The sequence below is a fragment of the Nicotiana sylvestris genome, chromosome 4 (assembly GCF_000393655.2).
Source record: "Nicotiana sylvestris chromosome 4, ASM39365v2, whole genome shotgun sequence".
In the NCBI taxonomy this organism is placed as follows: domain Eukaryota; kingdom Viridiplantae; phylum Streptophyta; class Magnoliopsida; order Solanales; family Solanaceae; genus Nicotiana; species Nicotiana sylvestris.
The window spans coordinates 13,889,096-13,900,495 of record NC_091060.1 but is presented as its reverse complement, the minus strand read 5'-3'; positions in this window follow the sequence as shown (position 1 = coordinate 13,900,495).

Genomic DNA, 11,400 nt, shown 5'->3' with positions numbered 1-11,400 from the left:
TAATATTGTATATGTGTTGTTGCGTATAGTTGACTGTACTCACATTAGGAGTAACTGACTTGGCCCAACGACGGACGCTTGTCGACGGGTCTCTTGAGGGTCAAAGTCGGATCTAAAAATAAAAAAATAAAAAAACAAACAAACAAAGGTACATGACTCTTCTTGAGGAAACCACTTGGACAATACTCTTGAGGGAAGTAGTCCATGTAGCTTCTTTTTATTTTATTTTATTATTCTTTTCTAGGTAGTGTAGTAATTCCCTATTGGTTTTTCTTTAAACCATGGTTCTTTTCCAAGGGTCTTATTTGAACCGGGTGTAGTTAGTTTTTTTTTGGAGTAGGAGCCATTATGTTGTGTTTTGAAGTGAAGCAGTATCTCTTGACTTTGTTATGCCTTGAGAATAGTGAGTACTTTGGTTGTGACGCTTAGGCTCAGTTTTTGACTCTTGTAGAAGTACCTTAAATTGTATTATCTTAACTTTGCTCAACTGCTTTGACTAGAGTGTCTTGATGAATCCAATCCTGAGTGAGTTATGTGCCATGCGTGTGTGAGGTTTGTTGTATTTTGTGCATTGCATTTGATGTCTAGAACTTGCCCTGTGTGTTTGCAAAGCGAAATAGTAGTTTTGTTCAGTCTTGGAAGTGATATAGGCATTTCTTTGTTGAGCCAGATATGTATATTTTACCCGCCTAATTGTTATGTATCGTAGTTAACCCCTTTGAGCATGTAATCTAGTTTCTTTGTAAACCACATTACAAGCCTTAACCATTTGTTTGAATTAACCATCTATTTGAACCATTGTAATCTCTCATGCGCACTTGAATTGTTATGAACTTTCTAAAAGTTAAAGTGTGGGGTGGTTGGTTTGGCTTTTGAGTGAAACCAATGAAATAATGAGAAAGGTGCACTGATTTGAAAAAGCAAGAGCCACTTGAATTAAAGAAAAAAGGAAAAAAAATATTCTTTGATAGTGGCGACTCTTGATATAATTGTGCTTAAATAATTTGGGAGTTGATGTATATTGATGTGAAGGTGGAGTTTGGTTTGACATAAGTATGGGGTTTGAATGTTAAATTATATGTATTAAAGTGCTTAGGGAGGTGTAGTCACTCTTATATCTAAATGTATCTTACCTGTCCCGTAGCCTACATTACAACCAAATAAAGTCCTAATTGATCCTAGATTGAATGAGCTCGATTAGTGGAGTAGTACACTACGGGCAAGCTTATGGTGCATCTTTTGTGGCATATGAATATTATTTCTGAGAGTGAGTAAATTCTTTCTATCTTGAGTTCCTAAGTGTTCTTAAATTTTATTGTGTGGAACCACTTTCTTTTTGTTGTGTAAGGGCACTTGATTCATGAAGGAAAGGTAATGTCAGTGACCTCTATATTAGAGTAAGTGGGTGAGTTGTGAATAATGCGTGGTACTTGTGAGTCAAATCTTGAGGTGAAGATGTTACACTTTTGTGCTTAGTCTATTTTAAATATTCTTCGTGTGATGAGTTAGGAAAATTGCTTTAAAAAGGTCGTGTCTATATAAAGTGTAGTTTGATTACTCGAGGATGAGTAATGGTTTAAGTGTGGGGTGTTGATGATCGGCTATAATTATGTGTTTTAGTTGATTATTACACTCTAATTTACTGTACTTTAGTTGAGTTTGCGCTTTAATCGCTAGTGTTTTGCACTAATTATGTATTTTATGCCTTGTAGGTGTGATTCCGAGATATATAGATGTTATGGAATGAATTTAAGTGATTTGAAGCTTTGAAGTCTGAGTAAAAGCTCAAGGAATTAAGCCGGGATCGTGTTCGGGGGTCAAATTTGATAGTTGAGAACAAACGAAGACTCGATGAGGCATATTGCGCACTGTCTAGTAAAATGCACATAACTCTTTACTCAGAACTCCATTTTAGCTCCATAATATATGGTTGGAAATATAACTCAAAGGGATACAACTTTCATGTTTTGCGTTTTTCCAAATTCCAAACGGAACAGGATGAAAAATCGCAGTTTCACCGCGACCACGGCAGAGTGCAAACGCAGACAATTGAAGAATCAGAGGCCATGTTTGGCCGCGGTTTGACCGCGACCGCGGTAGAACCGCGGCAGGAGGCGGAAATTTCAGGGACTAAAGTGTAAAACACGAGATTTTTAGCCCAAAACCCTATTTTAAACACTAGACTCCGCCCAAGAGAGGCATGTATTGTTTTGGAAAGTATTTTTGGAAGAAGAACAAGTGTGAGAGATCACCCAAAACATCTTGATTTCTTCTTCTCTTTATTTTTCTTGCAAGTTTTATGATGAATATTGTTTTAGTTTATTTACCCAATGTTTATGAGTAGCTAAATCTTTTGTCTAAGGTTTTGATGGAACCTATTTGGGGATGAACTTCTTGTTTATGTGAATACAAATTGCTAGTCTCAATCTTTATTTGTTCAACTTTGTGTATGTTGTAGTTAATTGACAAGATCCTCAATTAACTGTGCCTATTTAGTGTGCATAACTCGGGAGAGAGTGCATATTTAGGTTATTGTTGAACAACACCACTCCCAAAGTATAAGAGGGATCTATAACTGCGGGTTTAAAGGCGGGATTAGGGATAACGAAGCCTTGGGTGCAATCTTAAGTGAACTGTGTTAATTAAAGCTAGCTAGTGTATCTCGGGAGAGTGCAATAGTATATTACTGTGATTACTCGGGAGAGATTTACGGTAAGAAAAGTGTTCATGATTGATAGAGGTGTGTTGGGAAATTTGTATGAAGCATAAACAGAAGGGATTCCATCAATAGGGGAAGTCATTACCTTAGCGTCTTCTCATTATTGTTTACAACATTAGCATCCTTAGTTTACAGCTGTTTATTTACATGCAATTTTAGTTATTGAAGACACCATCAACTGTGATTCAAACGTTTGGGGAAATTGGTTCTCAAGAGTTTAGTAGTTCTAAAGATAGTGATTGATAGGTTAATTCTCTGTGGATTCGACTCTGGGCAGAATACTCAGGTTATATTTGCAACGTCCGCATTGTCCTTTTTATAAGGCATAGTTGGGCGTGATCACTTCCACATTAACATTACCTTTTATGATCTCATCTTGTAGAATACTGTACATTCACTTTTACATGACGTTATCAATTTCATCACAATTATGTTAGTATGATCAAGAGGTTATAAGTTCAAGCCATTGAAACAACCTTTTATAGAAATGTAAAGTAAGACTGCACACATAAAACTTAATGCGATCTTACCTTTTTCTTTACCTAGCATGAAACTTAGTGTGTCGGATTGCCCTTTATATTATCATAATTTTTTCCTTTACATTATCAAAATATTTTACCAATTTAACTTGGTTATATAGCTAGAAGGAAAGAATAATATGTGAATTTTATACTCAATTTTTCATGTCCTTCGAGGCAAATAATAACTCGGAAAGAGGAGTCATATGCTATTCATTGAATCTCATTTGAGACATTATCGAAATATAAAAAAATAACAAATTTTAAACAAAAAATAGTAAAAGGTTAGGACAATATAACCTGATTAGATAATTCAATTGATGAATTGATACCAAAATAACTTTCGCTGTTTCTGTGCTTAACTTGAAGAAAATGAAAAAAATTCACTAATTTAGAAAATTGGAAAAATTATGACCTTACCACCTTTCGCATTTTGTTCCACAAAGAACAATAACAAAAGTCTTATGTGTTCTTTTGATAGAAGGGAGTAATTTTTTTTTATCATAATTCCCAAAACTTGATGAAGTTGTAAGAATAAATATGGAAAAAAAAAATTAATCCCAAAAAAGTTCACCATTACCCAAATAACGTTCCATATACCCGAAGTGAAAAAGGATTTATATCCCCTAAATATGCTAATATGTTATGAAAATAATTATATTGTGGATGTTCATTTAATATTCCGCTATAAATAATCTTCCTGAAGAAGATTATCCATTTAGTACTCCATTGAAGTTTATCTACAAGCAATTTGTAGCAGCTTCTTATTAAACAGGCAGGTTGCAAGCAGCTCAAGCAGACAACTGACAAGCAGCTAAAGAAAAGCCTTGCAGCTGCTTCCTGAAAAATCTCGCAGCTACTTCCTTTCTTCTATAAATAGAGAGGTTTTCAGTTCATTATGTACATCAGTTTAAATTTGAATAATATATCAGTTTCTCTCTATGCTTGTCTTTACTTTACAGTCTTTATTTTATAACATGTTATCAGCACGAGACTCTGTCATTTTGAGCACTTACTTCGAATTTAATTTCTATTTCAGTGTTCATCTCTGATATATGGCGACGATCTTACGCCCGTGGTTAGATCTTGTTCATTCCGAGCATCATAAGGATAAATATATCCTTGAGGTGGTGAATTTTTCTTCTTGGCAGTAGTGATGTAGATGTCACTTACATATGGAGTGGCAAATTTTTCGTAATTTAGTTTGAGCCTTTTTGCTTATATTTTAATATCTTTATCATCGCCTGTTTGGTTATGTGTTACGTATACAATACCTATTTTGGTATTTATTTTCATCCTTATTATCTTAATAAATGATTACAAAGTGGATACCATTGTTAGATGCACTTAAACTCCAGCAGAGTTTACGAGAAATATACAACCACCAGAAGTGGTTATGTTTCATATATCTCATTGTAACTAAATTTTGGTAACCACCATAAGTGAAAATTTAGGCTTTCTATGGTTACAATTGAAGATAAGCTAGAGAAAATTTCTCTATATTACTTGCATGCCTCGATTTGCTCCTGAAGTAGCATTAACTTAAAAGAGGTTGAAACATCATACGATTTGGTGTGATTAATGCACGTTCAGATAATTATGTTCCGTTCCCTGAAGGATGAGAACTTTTGATAAATATTAATCCATTCCCTGAAGTGAATGTGAAAACATTAATAAAGCTCGTAAATATGAATGCGCTTTTGATGTAAATATATTACAATTCACCTCCAGAAGAGGTAATATGATTGAGAGAATATATACTCATTTTTTCGTATTTTAAATTTGCTCCTGAAGAAGTAACACAATTGAAATTTTCTCCTGAAGTAAGAAAATATTATGAAACTGTATTTTTCTGTGCTTAAACAAAATAATAAGCTATTCTAAGTTATTTTTGAAACACATTTTCATTCCCTGAAGTGAATAAAGAAATACCACAACTCACCTCCTGAAGAGGTAGAATAACAAAGGATATAAATCTTGTTTTTGTGGCATAAAGATCATTGTCACACGTACCCGTTGTACGTAAAATATCTTGAATAAGTTTATTAAATATCATTCTAAGGCAAAAAGCATTCTTGTAGAATGCTTTGTACTACAACCACATTAATATGTTATGGTTAGTTATCGAGTTCCCCAAAGGAAATAACAACTCATGTATCTTTCCTTGAAGGATGTAATGATTATGCGGTTGTCGCTTTGATATAAAATATTCAGATGTTAATGGTGTTTCTCCCTGAAGGAGACATTTGTCACAAAGTTGGTGGTAAAAATACTGAAATTCTTAATTTCTTGCATTTATAAATTTAGAATTGTCTTTATAATGTTTATTGTATTATGATTTTCTCTCATGATATCAGAAGTGTCTGTATTTGATAGTACAAATATATCAACAACTCCTGAAGATCTAACTGTTTAGAAGACACATGACACCAGTAGTGGCCGATAAATATTAAATTGTGGATAATAAATGAAGGCTCTCGAAGAGTTTATGTACAAATATGTCATTCATATTATATGACTATGCTCAAAACATGTGTTGTAGTAAACCTGAAGTTTACTAATACAAATTACTATCATATTGAGACTACAAATGATTGGAAGATTGAAAATCTTCATGTTTCCACAATCATAGGGGATAAAATAATATGTATGTGAGAAGTTACCTGCCTTATTCTTCAATTTTGTACTATATCATGTATCAGAGTAAACCAAACGTTTACTAATGCAAAAGCAGTCACAGTAAATCAGAAGTTTACTAACAAAAGTTTATGCCATAGTAAACTTGAAGTTTTCATTTGCCATTTTTAAATGAGCTATTTGAGAATTCAGATAAGCATATACTGAAGAACTAGAAGATTCTTCAAAAATTCTATTGTGCTACTTGTTCTGATAATAAATTGGTTATACCAGCTAAAGTTGGGACTAAGACCCCTGAATTCTCGAATATATAAAAGGTGAATATGGGCCCATTCACCTATCATGTGAATCACTTATAGATGCATATATAAGATGGTTACATGTGTGTTCACTGTCAACTTACAGTTTGACATTTGAAATTGATTTTCTTAACTAAGAGCAAAACTTTCAGATTATGAAATCAAGATAGTTCATCTTGATAATGCTGATTTATATCCAAGCTGGTTTAGCATTGAATACCTCCTATTAATGGCTAAACCATTGCTTATGAGAACAAAGCTTTATGTGTTGGTCTAAGATTTTCTAAATTGCATATAACAGCACTTATATGCATCAGACCAACAATGTATGATAGGTCCTCCCCTCACAATTGGTTTAGGATCAGAAACTAAATATTTTTACTATTTTTTAATGTGTGGTATATGATTAATTTCTCTACCACAATGCACAAAGATATGTTTCCCAAAGAAGATTGGGGATATATTTTAGTTTTTCTAACATTTGGGGGATGGAATAAACAGCTGAAAAATATGCTATATGAATCAAATTATCATTAATATGATCCTCACTTAGAAGATAATTCAAGTAAAATGCCAGAAGCATTTGTTGATCCAAAATTAAATATCATATTTCAGCTGCAAATTCTCCTATTAAAATTAAAGTCCCTGAAGGACAGAGTTTACTGTACGCATGAAGCATGATAGACCAATCGGTTCCAAAGGTAACAATCCTTGAAAATGATAGGAGCTAATGATCAAAATGATCATAATGAGGAGGAAATAAGCTCTAGAAGAGCTCACGACATAACATTTCATGAAACTCCAGAAGAAGTTCAGGTACCTGAATATAAAGGAAGTGATGAGATCTCAACAAGTTATGTCGCTTGCGAACCGATACAAAATGATCGTCGACGATATATTTGATACAATATAGTGCACAATGATGTGAAATATTGTGAGAATCGAACCAGTAGTCCAGACACCTGAAGAGGTCATGTCATTTAAATGCGAGTCATAATCTATATGACTTATTTGATCAAATCTCTATAAAGGTCCCTAAATGATTTAAAATGGCTGAAGCATATTCAAAATCTCAGAAAATGTACTCAATCATATGACAAAGATCTTTGTACGGTTTAAAGCAATCTAGCGTATGTGGTATTATCGCCTCAGTGAATATTTGCTGAAAGAAAGTTACATAAGTGATGTTATTTATCCATGTATTTTTATAAAGAAAATGGATTCGGAATTTGTTATTCTTGATGTTTATGTTGATGATATAAATTTTGTTGGAACTCCAGAAGAGCTCCAAAAGGCAATTGAATATCTTAAGAAAGAATTTGAGATGGAAGATCTTGGGAAGACAAAACTTCTTCTTGGTTTGCAAATTGAACATTTAGCAGACGAGATCTTTATCCATCAATCTGCCTATATAGCAAGGGTCTTAAAATGCTTTTACATGGACAAAGCTCACCCATTGAGTAGACCAATGGTTGTTCGATCACTTGGAATGGATAAGGATTTGTTTCAACCTCTAGAAGAGGATGGGGAACTCATTGGTCCCGAAGTACCCTATCGCAATGCAATTGGTGCACTAATGTATCTTGCTAATGCTACAAGGCCTGACATAGCATTTTCTGTTAATTTACTAGCAAGACATAGTTCTTCTCCTATACGGATTAAGGATTCGTTCTTACCTCCAGAAGAGAATGATGAACTCCTTGGTCCAGATATACCTAAGTCTCTGCACTATACTCTTTTTCCCTTGCTCGGGTTTTTTTTCCCACTGGGTTTTTCCTGATAAGATTTTTAATGAGGCAACTTGCAATGTATATTATTAGTGTACTCTTTTTTCTTGACTAGGATTTTTTCCCACGGGGTTTTTCTTAGTAAGATTTTAACGAGGCACATAATAATGAACATCTAAGGGGGAGTGTTATAAATATATATTATATTATGGATGTTCATTTAGTACTCTGTTGTACATAAGCTTCCTGAAGAAGCTTATCTATATGGGACTCCGCCGTAAATATGGTTATCTATTTAGTACTCTATTGGAAATAAGCTTCCTGAAGAGGCTTATCATTTCGGTAGTTCGTTATGGATAAATATTTTCCCCGACAGAAGATTATCTATATCTGGTACAATAGCAACTTACAAGTAGCTTACACAACAGCGTGCAGTAGCAGCTTACACGTTAGCTTCATTTCATTCGAGAAAAATATGGTTTGGAATGTGATAAAAGATTCACAATTTTCTACAAAGGCAATGATGCATGCATAGCCTAATTGAAGGGAGGATTTATAAAAGGAGATAGAACGAAGCACATTTTACCAAAATTATTCTACACACATGATCTTCAGAAAAATGTGACATTGATGTGCAACAAATCTGTTCAACTGACAATCCGGTAGATTTGTTCACTAAATCTTTGCCAACTTCAACTTGTGAGAAGATGGTATACAAGATTGGAATGTGGAAACTCAAATATTTGAAATAAGGTTTTCATCATGGGGGGTGAATATGCGCTGTACTCTTTTTTTCTTACTAAGGTTTTTCCCATGGGTTTTTTCTTGTAAGGTTTTTAATGAGGCAACTAGAAATGCGTATTACTAAATATGGGTACTCTTTTTCCTTCACTAGGATTTTTCCCACTGGGTTTTTCCTACTAAGGTTTTAACGAGGCATAATATCTTTTAATGAACATCCAAGGGGGAGTGTTATGAAAATAATTATATTGTGGATGTTCATTTAATACTCCGCTATAGATAATCTTCCTGAAGAAGATTATCCATTTAGTACTCCATTGAAGTTTATCTACAAGCAGCTGATGCAGGCAGGTTGCAAGCAACTGAATGAAATGATTTATAGCAGCTTCTTATCAAACAGGCAGGTTGCAAGCAGCTCATGCAGACAACTGATAATAAGCTAAAGAAAAGCCTCGCAACTGCTTCCTGAAAAGCCTCGCAACTGCTTCCTGAAAAGCATCGCAGCTGCTTCCTTTTTTCTATAAATAGAGGGATTTTCAGTTCATTATGTACATTAGTTTAAATTCGAATAATATATCAGTTTCTCTCTATACTTATCTTTAATTTACAGTCTTTATTTTATAACTTAATAGTTAATATTGGTAATAAAGTAAGGTTCTTTTTTCCTTTTCATAAAAAGATTGTACTTTTATATTAAAACTCTATTTTTTAATATTTCTTTTACATAAACCTAAATTACTGAAAAACGTGCAGCCGCTTGGGCCCTTAACCGCCTCTACCACAATCCCACTTTTTATAACATCGTTAATTAATCCTTATATTCATAATTTGCCCCCCAAATAATCCCTCTCCTCTGTTTTTCAAGTCCGAAACCAATACCAAGTTCTCAATCACAACGAAAACTGCAGGTACGATCATGGCTTATTGCTTTCTTATACTTTCTGTGTTAGCTTCTCCCCCCACCCACCCCCTCTCATGTGGGGGATTGTTGAGTTTTTTTTGTTTAAGATGAAATAGTCTTAAAATTAGAGTGAATGGGAAATGGGATTTGGATTCGGATTTGGTCAAATGATCGATCGATTGATTAATTTTTTGGACCAAATTTATTTGTTAATAGTGAATATTAACGTGATATAATCCGTGTTTGTAACGGATGTTTTCCAATCCGTGTATTGTGTTGCAACACTAAGCAACAATGCAGCCTAGTGCACCTCCCACAATGGTGCAAGTGTTCCTCCCACCAAGCAAGTGTATATACCACCATGTAAGTGCTTTCTCCATGATCTAGTGCTTGTTGCACCATGGAAGGGGCGGATTTCTCTCAAATAACTGCTATAAATAGAGCATAAGTTGGATAGAAAGAATAACACATCGGAAAAAACACTTGAAACACTCTGTATACACTTAATATACAAACACTGGATATACACTCTGCATATACTGGATATACACTCTGCATATACTGGATATACACTCTGTATACACTGCGTATACACTGGAAAAACGAATTGCAATCTGATATTCTCTTCAGTAAGAATTCAACATTGGCTATACTTTGCATTCCTTCCTCTCAGAATTTCCATTCGACTTCTGAGTTGTCCTCCTTATTCTGCATTATTTTTAACTACAAACAAAGCATCCATAAGTGTGATTTGCTGCCGAACTTTGTGTTCGCTGAAACACTGGGGTTTGAACTACCGCTACACCAGTGTGTAATTCGTTCTATCCTAGGAGGAAATAATCTATAACCTTGGGTACTAGGAGGGGATTAAATTTCTTAAGGAAACACTGTGAATTCAGTGGGCTCGAATTAATTTCTGTTTTATTTATATTTACGTTTATAAGCTAACGTTCTAATTTCCAGAATCATTATTTACAAGTACAGAGGGAACAACAATCTTAAGGAATTTAATTTAATTTCTGTATTTGTGTTACTTTTATTATTCTGGAAACTATAACCTTTGTGGTTTTTTGTGTACTCCCGTTTGGAGAGTAAAACCTTCGTGGCAGTTTGTTGGAGATTAAAATCTACGTGATTTTTCACTCCAGTTTTAAACGTTTATTAAACGTTTGATTGTGTCATTTTTACAGTAAAAATAGCGAATGACGGAAATCAAGCTGTTCCGATGATGACTGCCAATGCATCGACAAGTCGAACTCCGGCGTTGGCACCGGCAGAGAAACCCGAAAAATTTTCCGGGATGGATTTCAAGCGCTGGCAGCAAAAGATGTTCTTCTACTTGACTACGTTATGTCTACAAAAGTTCATCAAGGAAGATGTTCCTGATCTTCCAGATGAAACTCTAGAGAATGATAGCTTTCTCGTGATTGAGGCGTAGAAGCATTCTGACTTCTTGTGCAGGAATTATATTCTTAGCGGACTGGAGGATAATCTGTATAATGTATACAGTGGTGTGGAGACGTCAAAAGAACTGTGGAATGCACTTGAAAAGAAGTACAAAACTGAAGATGCCGGGATGAAGAAATTCGTCGCCGCAAAATTTTTGGACTACAAAATGGTAGATAGCAAGTCTGTTATTACCCAAGTCCAGGAATTGCAAGTGATTATTCATGATCTACTTGCTGAAGGTATGTTTCAAATAAATACTGATATTGAAAGTAAATTTTTTAGTAATTTTACTAACGGAATTTTCATTGAAGGTCTTGTCATCAATGAAGCATTCCAAGTAGCAGCAATAATTGAGAAGTTGCCTCCATTGTGGAAGGACTTCAAAAATTATTTGAAACACAAACGAAAG